This window comes from Podarcis liolepis (genome assembly GCF_965112155.1).
Source record: "Podarcis liolepis genome assembly, chromosome: 16".
NCBI classification, from domain to species: Eukaryota; Metazoa; Chordata; class Lepidosauria; order Squamata; family Lacertidae; genus Podarcis; species Podarcis liolepis.
In genome coordinates this window covers 38,281,126-38,295,879 of record NC_139567.1, presented here as the reverse complement: position 1 = coordinate 38,295,879, position 14,754 = coordinate 38,281,126, and the positions used below count along the sequence as shown (strand labels likewise).

Below are 14,754 nucleotides of genomic sequence, written 5' to 3'. Positions count from 1 at the left end.
GGGAGAGGGAGGCATGTCAATTTAGGAAGACATTTGGAACATAATAAGAGTTATTTGTCATCTGTTTTGAAAGTGTCTAAATTCTGCATCAAGAATTCAGATTTATTTTGCGTGCAAAAATCATGCACGTGTAGAGTATTTGTTCAAATGTGCTTGCCTTACCTAAAGTGGCTCCAATCTGTAGGCCATATTTTGCCCAAACCTAAATGCCTGGTTCAGGATGGGCCAGCAGGTGAAAGGAGACAGTAGCCAATGCTGGTCCTACCCGCAGCAGACCCCATTAAGCATAATGGGTCTACTCTTGAGTAAAACTTGGCCGCAGTGTTGAGTTGTGCAGGACTGGAGAGCAATAGCAGGTACATAAGGTGGTAACAAGCAATGAATGAACGGTGCTTCAGATCACAAATCCCTCCAGATGCTGTTGAACTACAACTCCCATCATCCCTGACCATGGCTGGGCTTGGGAGTCCAAAAACATCTGGAAGGACACCGTTCCTGCTGCAGGTGTACCATCACCAGAATACTGGAGCATCTCTTAGCTCTCTCTGTGTGTATAATATTTCCAATTATTCTGGCAGTATACTTTGGCATATCAGATGCCAAAGACAAGCCATCAGAGTTAGCCTCCAGGTCTATACACAGGTAGCCTTAGGTGCTTCCAGAAATATCTGTCCAGCCACTGTTGGAAATTGAATGTGAGACCTTAGTCTGGTCCAGTGAGGCAGTGTTTGTTTCCTTTTGACCATGAGGCCTAGAAACTTGTCCCTGCCTAAAAATTTAAAATCAGGAATGTTCGGAAGTACAGGTTATGCCAAGCCCAGCTTTGCTTTTCATAGCAGCACTCAAGGCAAGAAAACAGAAACCAGCCCATCTATTCCACACACCCCTGCTTTGCAGGGAACAGGGAACTTTTAGTACTTCTTCACGAATTCAGTTAGTTGAACTTCTACTCAAAACAGAACCTTTATTAGTAGGAAGTAAAACGACAACAACAACAATTCTTGTTAGTCATTTGTTATTCAACACACAACACACTTAAGAACATAAATACATTGTACCATTAAATGACTTCGTACAAACACCTACCATTCATGAGTACCCAACACACACACACACACACACACACACACACACACACACACACACAGTCTTGTTCTTATACTGCTTAGGAGCAGTATAAGGAAGCTTCCTTCGAAGTCAAACCACTGGTCTATATAGCCCAATATTGTCTACACTGACTGGCAGTGACTCTCCAGGCAGGGATCTCTGCCAGCCCTACCTGGAGATGCCAGGGATTGAACCTGGGACCTTCTACATGAAAAACAGATGCTCTACCACTAAGCTATGGCCCTTCCCTATAGTTTTCAAAGGAAACGTGTGATTAACCTGTGAGTTAAAAAAATAAAATACACATGAAAACAACAGCGTTATACCTTATCAATGCCATAGCTACTCCAAGGCATCCGTATATGATAAGAAAGATGCCACAATGCTCTAAACTTACAACAGGCTCAAAGAACTAATTCATTAGGGAAGTACCAAACCAGCAGAGAATGGAAAGCAATGCTTGCTAGGGAAAACAGCACAGAATGCACTGGGGGGTCCCTGACAAAGGTGTTCTTAAGCTGTCATCACCACCACTATGGCTGCAAAGCATAGGCTGCTAATAAAGGTGTCAGCTCCTTTGCGAACTGGGCTCTTATGCCATAAACAGCCATGCTGATGAGAAAGGTCGTTCAGACAATGCATATTTTCTAAATGAGAAAGCCGTATCTTGTCTTGATTCCACCTCATTACAGTGGTACCTTGGTTCTCAAACTTAATCCGTTCTGGAAGTCCGTTCCAAAACTAAAGCGTTCCAAAACCAAGGCATGCTTTCCCATAGAAAGTAATGCAAAATGGATTAATCCGTTCCAGACCTTTAAAAACAACCCCTAAAACAGCAAGTTAACATGGATTTTACTATCTAACAAGACTATTGATCGATGAAAATGAAATCAATAAACAATGTACTGCAGGCACACAATCAACCAATCAGTAGCCGACACAGTCACAAAAACAAAAAAGAGTTACAAAAATGCAAAATAAATAGCAAAAACAGACAGATCTCAGCATAACACTCAAAACAGAAGTGTGGCACTCAAATCGGAAGCGTAACACTCAAAACAGCACGTTTGGCTTCTGAAAAAAGTTTGCAAAGCGAAAAAAGTTCACAAACCAGAACACTTCCAGGTTTGCAGTGTTCGGATTCCAAGTTGTTTGAGAACCAAGGCATTTGAGACCCAAGGTACGAAGGTATGCAGTTGTTAAAAGGCACAGGAAAGCCTCTCTCGTGAAAGGATGTGTTAACCCTACCTACAGCTGCCAGATTAGGCAACAAATCAGAGGGATGTAAGGATAACAACCAAGAGTAAGGCTAGAGGACTATTTTGAACTCTGGTGGGGTGAGGAGGAGACCGAAAAGCTTTGAGGTTTGTGGGATAGGAAGCCTCATATAACCAACATGCTTAAGTTGAATTAATATGTGAAGGGGTTAATGCCATAGAGTACACTGTCCTGCCAGGCTTAGCTAGGCCACTCCCCTTCACCTTGGGAGGAAGGTAATCAAGGCCTTTGTTCACTTCAGTCTACCTGACAAGCTCAGCAAGTAAAGAGGTCTGAGCTGGAGAGGAGGCTGAATGGTAATGCATGTCTTCCTCATAGGACAAGCCGACATTGTCTCTGTTTTATTCCAGGCCATCTGGAAACCAGAAGTCGTCTGGAGTGTTTGGCGGTTGCTGTTTTTTGTCTGGTCCCTACAAATAATACTGCATGGTGTTTAAATGCTTCTCTGGTTATTATTATTTTTTAAATTTCTGACTCTAGTCCAGAACCATGATGTTAGCAGAGCAAAAGAATGCTTTACAAAAAAATAAAAAATGTGACGCAAATGAAGACCGACCTCTCTCTCTCTCTCACACACACACCCCTCCCCAATGCGAATGGCTAACCACAATAAAGCTGGCTCACAATGAGGCTATTGCACATCGCAGAGCCAAAGACAAATGTCAAGAAAGGGCAAATTCTGCAGACCAGATTATGTTATGCAAACATCATCACAGCAGCCTCCATAGCAAGTTACTAGCCCAGAACATTTATTTATTTTTAAATGAAGCCGGCTGCCAACATATGGTTAGGTTCATTTGCTTCCAGGTGACTGACCTGGATACTGACAAGCTGGAAGGTGTGCAGAGGAGGGCAACCAAGATGATCAAGGGTCTGGAAACCAAGCCTGGTGAGGAACGGTTGAAGGAATTGAGTATGTTTAGCTTGGATAAAATAAGACTGGGAGGTGATATGAGAATCATCTTCAAATACTTAAAAGGATGTCACATGGAAGATGGAGCAAGCTTGTTTGCCGTTGCTGCTGAAGCTAGGACCCAATCCATTGGGTTCAAATGGCAAGAAAGGTGATTCCAACTAAACATTAGGAAGAACTTTCTGAACAGACTACTTTAGAAGGTGGTAGTCTGTTCTCCTCCTTTAGAGGCTTTGACAGTATGTGAATCAACTCCAGCCAAAAACAGCAACAGTCTGGAAGCACCCTTAAATCATTTGGGGCTCATCAAAGGCCCCAAAAGGGACACACACACACAACTTTGTCCAAGTTATAGACAATCGAGCAAAAGTGAGGATGAGCCCTGATTGGATTGACCCTGGGACTTCTGCATGTGAGCAGACACTCTGCCATGGGGCTATGGCCCTTCCCCACAGATTCCCCAAGCCTAGAAGGCGTCTTATAGTAGCTTTCTGCTTTTACAGTGAAATTTTAATCGTTCTTAATTATTCGACTGTTCCCCCACTTTTTAAATATTTATGTACACACTGCTTAGAAACCCTAAATGTTAAGCAGTACAGAAATATTTCAATCAATCAATCATTTATTTTATTTGACCAAAAGCCATTACAAATCCAGCAAATTCAATAAGACCTATTAAGAAAGATCCAGAAATAAGCAACCATTAACAATAAATCAAATCAACGAATCCCCTGCGCAATCTACAGTGTTGTCTTTTACATGACTAGCACAAATACTTTTAGCAGCTTTTGCAAATAAGGCTGTTTTATACGTGACTAGTGGGTCGCAGTTGCTTGAAGCTGACATGTTCACATGGTAGCCCACGGGACAAATCGAAGAGTTACTTTACTTTCCTCAATAGCAGAGCAGAAAGTGTTATTGACTCCATTTTCTGTTCTTCTAAGTTATTGCCCTTAGGGCTGAGTTATAATATTTTAGAGCGACCAGGTCACCTGCCTACCCTCCTGTCCATTTCCCTTCCACTCCCTCAACTGCTTATTCCATCAAATGTTTTAGCAGAAGGAACAACATTTATGGGCAAACGTTTAAAGTGGTCTACCACGGCTGAACATTCAATTCAGGCCCATTTGAACAGCTTCCATTGACAGAATGTGCGCCAGAACACGATTAATGGACATCTAGATTCCATTGAAGGTATCATGTCTATTCTGGTAGATTTAAGACCATTTTTAACTAAACTGAATCACTCATCCAGCAAGGTCTTCGGCAAACCGGGCTGGTAAAATAATGAGCACAGGCAAGCAAAAGGGAATCTGGCTCAATTAACCAGGAGGGTAAGACAAACACAGACAACAGCTAATCTGGAAACTTTGGCTCTTTATCGTTCAAATTATAAGGAACTACTAAAATGAAGAAGAAAGGGTCACTCATGATTACCCAGTGGAAAGAGCTGGGAATGGCAGCTTTGGATAGAAAGGACAGACATTTCTGGAATTTGATCCTATGTTGGATGCTTACAAAAATATTTGAAAATTAATATATAAAATGGGTTGTATGCCTCTGTGCCTTTCTCAGAGTAGACCCACTGAACTGTATGGAACCAATAACAGTCATAGTCATTATTTTCAATGGATTTGCTCTTGAGTATGATTATTATCTATTCCATTGATATACTGCCCTTTATCAAAAGATCCTAGGGCAATGTGCGGCATTAAAAACACATCAGTGATAAAAGCATAGTAAAAAGCATACAGATAAGTCAGCCTAATAATAAAATAGTCATCATGAATAACAGTACTCTACCCCACACTAGGAAGACAAGCATTGGGAGACAAAGCAGTATCATCATATCAGCCAGCAAGTATGTTTGCCTGTTTCCCCTTAAGATTTCTTTTGCGGGGAGAATGAGACGAGTGATGAGGAATAAAGGTCAGCTAAAATGAGGAGCAAAGAAGCTTATTTCCCCAGCTCTAGTCCAGGTTGGCACATGATTATGAAAAATAAAACCAGGCAAATGACGTCACTTCTACCATTCTGTGGCACAGAATCATCTCGGCGTTGAGTAAGCCTACATGAACATAATTGTGCTTACAGAAAAGGTAATGACAGGGCACGGGAGGCTTTCAGCCAACATACCGCCAAACCAAAACCTCTGGGCAGTAATTTTATTTCCTGGAAAGCAAGTGTAACAAGGGAGCGACAAACCGGAGCCCCACATCCTGTTGTTGTCCCCCGCGATCGCCGCATGTGGCCTGGCTGCCTCATTTACTGTTCGTTTAAAATCCTCTTTTGCCTTGGGGTGATGGGCAATTGCAGAAGTCCATACGGTACCATTTGATGTTGGGCAGATTTGGCCCTTTGACTGCCAGTTGCTGATCCTACTCTTAAAAAAAAACTAATTACAACTTTTAAAAAAAATAAAAATTCCAAGCTTTCTACATGGAGCTCATGTTGTTTCCCCCCTCCCCATTTAATCGTTGCAACAGCTCCGTGGGATTGGCTAGGCCAGGGGTTCTCTCCCAAGGCTGCAAACCCCCCCCCTCAACCCCACACTCTCTCCTCTGGGCACACCCCTCACTGGTCCTACATTGCACCTTCTGGAATGTCTCCTGGAACTCTGCTCATGCAAGGATGGAGGATGGAGAGTGGTCCATGACTATGTGTGGGAGCCAGCCTACCATACAAAGTTAAAAATTGCATGGGGCCCACATGCTGGTGCTGATAAGGCCAGATGCAAAATGCAACCAGTCATGCGCTGGGCTCCCCAATCTCCCACACCGCCGACAAAAACAAACAAGTGAATAGATAAAGAAGCTATCCCTACGATGCTGACATAAAGCTCCACAAATTCACTCTGCAAAAGAAGGAAGTAACACTACCCTCCCTTCTCTCTCCCACCTCTCTTGGCCCCCCAATCTCACAGTGCCTAGGATAGCAGTGTGTCAGACCAAATGTAGAAAAGACCTGTGGAAAAGAAGAAGAAGAAGAGAAGAGTTTGGATTTGATATCCTGCCTTTCACTCCCTTTAAGGAGTCTCAAAGCAGCTAACATTCTCCTTTCCCTTCCTCCCCCACAACAAACACTCTGTGAGGTGAGTGGGGCTGAGAGACTTCAGAGAAGTGTGACTGGCCCAAGGTCACCCAGCAGCTGCATGTGGAGGAGCAGGGAAGCGAACCCGGTTCCCCAAATTACAAGACTACCGCTCTTAACCACTACACCACACTGGCTCTCTAAGACCCTACAAACTGAAAATGGAGACACTATATGTACCTTTGTCATCCATGAAAATCTTTCAATAAAAAAAGTTTAAAAAGAAAATCAATGGGGAAACCCCCTTTTGTGCATGCATAATTTTTAGCTCAGAAATAAGAGCAAATTAAGTACTCTTCCACCTAGCTCTAATAAGCACCAATTACACCTCTCTCAAGCCATGCGGTTCCCCAGGGGTGGGGGGTATCCTATCAAGAACTTCCACAAGAACTGTATACATGTCAGCCTGTCCTCACACACAGGGGAAGTCCCTAACTCAACGAGAGTTTGAGACCCATCCGCTAGCCTTGCCCGGTTTGGCTGGCCAGTCAAAGCAGTTAGCAGGGTACAGCCGATGTCACAGGCTGGCAGCTTTCAGGAGCTGCAGGTGAGAGCCGAGTGCACGGTGGGGACCAAAGGTGGACCAACGATCCCAGAAGGAGCACCAACACTTTCTCCACCAGAGGTACTAGAGGGACCCTTGACCGTAAGGTCCAGTCGCGAATGACTCTGGGGTTGGGCTGCTCATCTCGCTTTATTGGCCGAGGGAGCTGGCATACAGCTTCCAGGTCATGTGGTCAGCATGACTAAGCCGCTTCTGACAAACCAGAGCAGCGTACGGAAACGCTGTTTACCTTCCCGCCGGAGCGGTACCTATTTATCTACTTGCACTTTGACGTGCTTTCAAACTGCTAGGTTGGCAGGAGCAGGGACCGAGCAACGGGAGCTCACCCCATCGCGGGGATTCAAACCGCCAACCTTCTGATCCGCAAGCCCTAGGCTCTGTGGTTTAGACCACAGCGCCACCCGTGTCCCTACCAGAAGTACTATCCCTCCCCTAAAACCCCATACACCCCATACATTGAATAAGCTTTAAATATATGGTAAGGACCTGCCCTTGAACTCCAGATTCTGGTATCTCTCAGGAGGTACCATCCACATGCACACTTGGCAATTTGCTCGATTGGTAATTTGTTAAGAACGCCATCACATGTTGCCATTACTTGCCTCAAGTCATCAAGACTCCCTTCCTGGAAAAATTTTGGCATAATGGGGTGATGCACTGATGATGATTTGTGCTCATGATGACACAATTTCAACAATGTTTGCAATGGCAAAGGTTTTCGGGCAGACATACAGCTTCATTTCCAATCCACGTGTGTCCCGTAACTTGCTACTGAAATACTGTAACTATGCACACCACAAATATTCAGGGAGTGAGGGTGTGTGTGTGTGTGTGTGTGTGTGTGTGAGAGAGAGAGAGAGAGAGAGAGAGAGAGAGAGAGTTGTTATAAGAATCAAACCCCAGTTTTTACATCAGTGTGCCCTGCTTTTCTTGCATCACAGGGCAAGAGCACCCCTCAAGACAGAAATGCTATGGCAACATTGGGGAAGCATCACAGAGCAACTAATAAAGCAGAACTGTGTGCAGACGGCCCGGTAAAAATCCGCCACCAAGGCACTGCTATTGCATCAATAGCATCTTGCAGATTACACCGGCAGAAAAAGGCCCCACCTGTCTGAAGGGGCTCTGTGTGGGAGCCCCTTGTTGCAGCGTGGGTGGATTTCCAGTGGATTTCAAGCCCACTAGCTTAAGAAGCTTAGACTTTTGAGTTCACAAGCGCACAAATCAAAAGCGCCGCAATTTCCCCCCCAAGGCAAAATGGTCAGGATGTCAGCCAGAACGCAACTGATACCCGAGTTCTGCTCTTCCAACCTACCAGCAAACCGGTCTGGCAACATTCTACACACAATGCAAACAACACGAGGCTGGCGTCATTGGTCTGGAGTCAGCGATTCACCCAAGCGCATGAGAGCATGCGGCAACCCATCAACCCCGCTCCCAAACCTTGCCATTGGCCTCACTTTGATCTGGGGAAGGTGAGGCCAGCTCTGCGGCTGTAACGAGCGCACCTTGCGATGGATAGCAGGTGTCGTGAACCTGTCATGGGTGCGCGGTTGCAGGCGGAACGGCCAACCAAGGAGCCCCTGACTAAAATATCACCTACACTCTTAGGCTAGGGCCTAGGCACTTTGCTTCCTGCACTCCAGCCCCTTCTGCCACCATCCCAGTCGGCAAGACGGGGGTAACCATTTTGGGTTTCCTCATGAAAAACACTACAAGACACCGTAAACGCTGCTTCAAATAATGCAGCAAGCAGGACGTGCAACAAAATGTTGCAGTGTGAAGTGCTCCTGTTTAGGGTTCCAGCCAACCTGTCCTGTCCTTTCCCAGGATACTCCATTCCACTCCCTAGTCCCCATGGATTTTTTATACAGAGAGAGAGAGGGGGGGAAGGAGGGAGAGGAAGAGAGAGAGAGAGAGAGAGAGAGAAAGAAAGAAAGAAAGAAAGAAAGAAAGAAAGAAAGAAAGAAAGAGAAAGACAGAAAGAGGGAGGGAGGAAGAGAGAGAGGAAGAGAGAGAGAGGGAGAGAGCACTTCAACAGCTTAAAATGTCACAGTTTAAAACACCCTCACGCTTCTTTCCTGAAGCTGGGCAAGTGTTTACTGGCCTTTGAGAAGGTGCCCCCTTGGATCCACACCTAATGCAGGGGAAATGGTCGTGCTGCCTTAAACCCAGCTCTGTCCTTGCCCTACAACACCAGGGAGAAGAGGGCTAGTTGAGGGCCGCCCCCAAGTTCCCAGAGTGGGAGAGACCCAGTGGTGCTGCTGCTGCTGTTCCTGCTGGTGAGCTGGGGTTGCTCCTCATTGCCTCTGGTCGGTGTGCATGGGTCAAGGCCCTGGCTAGGGGCTAAAGAAGAGGGATCGGTGGGGTGGGGAGGAGTGGCGGAGGTTTGGGGCACAGCTCGACTGTGTGGGAAAACCTGCTTGGTGTGGAAGAGCAGATTCGGCGTCCCAGAGTGGTTGGAGACAGAGGAGTGGTGGGAGAAACCAGCTGGGGAACCACCAAGGGAAGAAGGCTCAGGGGCAAGGGATTGGTAGTAAGATGACAATGAGCGGTCAGAGGGAGAAGCCTGGGAGGAGGAGGTGTCGGGAGCTGGAGAAGTAACAGGGCTTAGTGAGAAGAGAGAGTCTGTAACCAAAAAAAAAAAAAGTCCAGAAGCAGGAGGACGGGAGGAGAGAGACCAAGAAGCAGAGATGCGCCCGGCTGGTGAAGAGCCAAGGAGGTCTCTCCCTCCTGCTGCGACAAGCTCCCCTCTCCCCTGGTCTTCCAGAACCAGAAGAGGCATGAAGAGGGAGGAGGAGAAGTTAGCTTCATACAGGTGCAGTCTCAGATTGCTTGGGGCAAACCCTGGAGAGAAGAGGGGGAGGTCTTGACAACTGCTTCATGGGAAAAAGACCTGCCAGAGATGAGTCGCTGTGCTCATTAGGCCTGAAACTCCTGTGCAGATTCTGTTTTTGCTAAGTCCAACTTGCCCGGTGTGATTTACGGCTGGATCGCTCCTGTCACTCGGGCTACTGTTGCAAGGAGGGCATTTTTAAGATCCCCACCTCTAATGTCTGTCATACCCAAAACACACACACCAAGAAGGAAAGCGGCCATTGGATCTGTAACTTTGGGCCTCTTACCTCCAACCCTTTCAAGGAAGGACAGGGAGAGGGATAGTCCGGACTGCAACTGCATGGGAGAGATGGGACAGGGAAGCGATTGGTTTGGAGTTGCTTTGTGCACTTGGATCTTCTCCGCTAAACCCTAGAAATTAATAAGTGCTAAGATTTTGGTTGTTTAGGAAGTGAAGGGAGATACACAAACGGCAGAGGAATTCCTGAGCTGGCCCATGCAAAATGACCTGCCCAAGCTAAGGCCATTAAGAAACCACACAGGGCCACTGAGAGCCATTGGTGATGCAAGAGAACTGTCCTTCCCCCTTGCCCTGAGGTGTGAACACAGACCGGGGGTTGGCAGATTGCTAGGGTAACTGGGTGTGAGGTGACAGGAAAAGAGAGTTTTTTAGTGGGGTGTTCTGGGGAGAAGAGGGAAGAAAAAAGACTGGGATCCATCTTGGGCAGGCTGGCTGCACTGCTGTGGGGGACAAGCTCCTTTTGGAATGACCATGCTGGGAGATATGGACTCCCTCCCTGCAGACCAAAGGTGCAAATAGGTGAATAAACCGCATTTCTAAAAGCCACAACATTCTCCGCTGTGCTGCGATTCTCCCCTAGGACAGGCATGTCCAAAGTCTGTTTCGGGGGCCTAATCCGGCCTGCTGGTCGTTTTAATCTGGCCCCTGTGGCAGTATATATCCTGGGGTAAAATCCTTTAAAAAGCTCAACAACTTTGAGGTAGTAAAGTTGTAAAAAAAAAAAACCTCCAATCCTAAAAAAACCCCAAAAAACTCAACAACAACTTTGGCCGGCCCTCACGCATGTTCACTTCATTAAATCTGGCACTCTGTGAAAAAAGTTTGGGCACCCCTGGCCTAGGAACTTGGTATCGTTCGGCAGGTGGCACACAACTTTTGTAACCTTGGGATAGTAATTTTTCAAGACAACTTGAGATTTTCAAGATAACTCTTGAAGCACAAACCCTGCTGTTTTCTTTTGTGACGTGGCATTTCATAAATAAGATATTTTTAACTGACTCATTGGTATCCCGCAGGCAGAGCAGAGCACTGACATCTTTGCTGCGCTGCTGCATCCAAAGGCCTCTCTCTCGCAGTTGCCGTTCAAGCCAGTCCCTCCCACATGGAGGAGAACTTGATCCCGGCTGGCCTTCCTGCCAATCGGAAGCAGGGAAAAGTTAGCTACGTTTTCGGTAACCAGGGAGATGGCAGCGGGGAGAGGAAGCATGAGGCACCCCTGAGATGCCAACCACATTCCTGCACATGTGGCGACATGGGCTCGCTGTCTGAGTAAGCGAGTGAGTCGGACACCAATTATAGCACCTCAGAAGGAAACCATTCCGCAGAGGGACGTAATGGCTGTCTGGCTGGGTCACAGGCAAAAAATGCCGGGCTTTGGGAATGGGAACCCAGCAACGACGCAGCTGCTTCACAACACACTCCTATTTACAGCTTGATGCAATTGACGGTGACATTGCAGCAGATCATCGCTCGGGTTGATGCAGTGGCCACAAACCAGGAAGCCCTGGGTTCGAGTCTTGCCTCAGCTCATGACCTCACGAGGTGGCCTTGAGCAAGCAGCTGTTTTCTCAGCCCAACGGCCAGCGACGTGGGCAATAACAAGGCAGGCTTACTTTGCACGCTCTCAGAAATTAATTCAACGGTTCTGCATGCATACCATGAAGGACATTCTCCAAGATGACATTAAATGTCAGAAAAAAGTATAATATAGAAGCCCTTCTGCTCACTTGTACCTGGGATTTGATGTTACCATGCAGTGTTATTTGCTGTTTAAATGTGTCCAAACTGTGTGTGTTATTTCATATACAGTGGTGCCTCGCAAGAAGAAAATAATCCGTTCTGCGAGTCTCTTCGTCTAGCGGTTTTTTCGTCTTGCGAAGCAACCCTATTAGCGGCTTAGCGGATTAGCGCTATTAGCGGTTTAGCGGCTATTAAAGGCTTAGCGGATTAGCGGCTAAAAGGCTATTAGCGGCTTAGCGGCTTAGAAAAAGGGGGGGAAAGCGAAAAAAAAATGGCAAGACTCGCAAGACTTTTTCGACTTGCAAAGCAAGCCCATAGGGAAATTCGTCTAGCGAAGCAACGCAAAAACGGAAAACCCTTTCGTCTAGCGGGTTTTTCGTCTTGCGAGGCATTCGTCTTGCGGGGCATCACTGTATTACTTGTTATAAGAAATTTTTTTTTTTAAAGGATCAATTCTGCATGGTAATCAGCAGACCTGGTGGCATATGTGGCTCAATGGGTACAGCATCTGCCCTGTCTGCTGAAAGTCCCGGATATGATCTCCCAGCTGGGCTTGCAATGCCCCCACTCTGAAACCCTGGAGGGCTGCTGCCAGTCAGTGTAGACAATATTGAACCAGATGATCTGACGGTCTAACTTAGTATAAGGCAGGTTCTTGTGTTACTGTGGATTCCTTTCCAGACTGCAACTGCCGAAGAACTGGGATTTCCAGCTTGCACCAGCAGCAAACACCCTCAGCCCAACACTAGCCTGTCTTGCTCTGCCAACAGGCCTGGAGGATTGAAATTCTATCCGGCCTGTAAATTTCCTGCTGGATGGCAACCTCAGAGGTCGTATTTGGAAACGCTGAGGGTGCAAGTGAGAAAGCAGCGCAAGGCCTTCTCCCTTCCAGAAGAACAAAGGAAGAGCCTGTCTGCTGGAACAGGCCAAAGGCCCATCGAGTCCAGCATCCTGATCTCACAGGGGCCAACTAGATGCTTATTGAAGCCCACAAGCAAGGTTTAAGTGCAAGAGCACTTCCCCACTGGTATTCAGGGGCAGAAGTGGAACATAGTGGTGGCAGAACATAGCCGTCATGGCTAGTTGTCACTGATAGCTCTGTCATAGAATCATAGAACTGAAGAGTTGGAAAGGGCTCCAAGGGTCACCTAGTCCAACCCCCTGCAATGCTGGAATCTCAGCTAACATCCAGGACAGATGGCCATCCAGCCGCTGCTTAAATACTCCAAGGAAGGAGACTCCTGAGGGAGACCGTTCCTCTGTCAAACAGCTCTTACCGTCAGAACATTTAGTCAGAATCTCCTTTCTTGTAAATTGAGGCCACTGGTTCGAGTCCTACCCTCCAAGGCAGGAGAAAACAAGCTTGCTCCATCTTCCATGTGACATGTGCCCTTAAGATATTTGAAGATGGCTATCGTATCTCCTCTTATTCTCCTCTTTTCCAGGCTAAACATGCCCAGCTCCTTCAACCATTCCTCATAAGGCTTGGTTTCCAGTCCCTTGATCATCTTGGTTGCCCTCCTCTGCAAACATTCCAGCTTGTCAACATCCTTCTTAAATTGTGGTGCCCAGAATTGAACACAGTATTCCAGGTGTGGTTTGACCAAGGCAGAATAGAGTGGTACTATTACTTCTTCTTGTCCTGGACATTATAGTTCTGTTGATGCAGCCTAGAATAGCATTACCTTTTTTTGCTGCTGCTGCTGCATCACTCTGCTGTCTCATGTTAAGCTTGTGGGCCACTAAGACCCCTAGATCCTTTTCACATGTACTGCTAGTAAGCCAGGGGTCCCCCATTTTGTATTTGTGCATCTGGTTCTTTCTGCTTAAATGCAGAAACTTACATCTGTCCCCATTGAAAGTTGTCATTCATTAAGTTGTATACTGTAATTCCCTTTCTAAAGCCATCCAAGTTGGCAGCTGCCACAATATCTAGTGGAAACAAACTCCACGGTTGCTGGGAGTGGTTAGGATAGGTTTGGGAACCTCTGGCCCTCCAGATGTTGCTGAGCTACAATTTCATCATCCCTGGCCATTGGCCATGCTTTCTCGGCCTGATGGGAGTTATAGTTCAGCAGTTAGATTGGAACTAGAGTGTTAGATTAGCCACTGTGAGAACAGGATGCTGGACTAGATGGGCCCATGGCCTAATCCAGCACACAGGCTCTTCTGACAGTCTTATCAACAGGCTCAGATGAACCCCAAAGTTTGCAGAAGTAGAAACTATATGGGGGAGAGGCAATCTGCTTCCCCATTCGCCCATGATCAGCGAGCACAGAATGCTGGCTGACTTGGGGATGGGGTGGGATGGGATAAGGTGAAAAGGGACATGGCTCGCCAGGAATCCCCCAAAGGGGCACTCCATGCTGCAACATTCTATTGCAGGCCCTACTTCCATAGTTTAAATCATTGTCTCTTGACAATGGTTTATGCATCTGCCGCCCCAGGCTGTGCAAAAAAAATGAGGTTGCACTGAGCAACAGGAATCCACAGCTGAAACTTTGTCCCTATCCCCTCCTGGGCTTAGGGAAAATCCACCCTCTCTTATTAAGCAAGTGGGGGACCTGTGGTCCCAGCCCAGATACTGATGGACTACAACTTCCCTCATCTCTGACCATTGGCCTGTTATTGGCTGATCTGAAGGGCCACAGATGTCCCTCCTCCTCCAAACCCTGCTTCATCACGGCTTCATTTGTCCCAGGCCCAGGGCAATTCATTGATTTTCATTCATTTATTTATTCGCCTCCACTGAAAGGTCGAAAGGCCCTTCGGGCAGGCGGAACAGAGTGGGGGGGGGCACATTGCAAAACATGTGCTGGGGCTTAAGAAATTATCTCAAATAAAGCCCCCTTAAGGACCCAGGTCACGTTTTTTAAAAAGAGCCTTCCCTATTTCACAGGCCGGTGCCTTTAAAATTTAAAA

General features: G+C 46.8%; 1 long non-coding RNA gene across 1 annotated transcript in view; it reads right to left on the bottom strand.

Annotated features, from left to right (window-relative positions):
- Positions 1 to 14,754, bottom strand: part of LOC310695549 — a 46,889-nt gene that overhangs the window by 14,861 nt on the left and 17,274 nt on the right. The window lies entirely within an intron of this gene.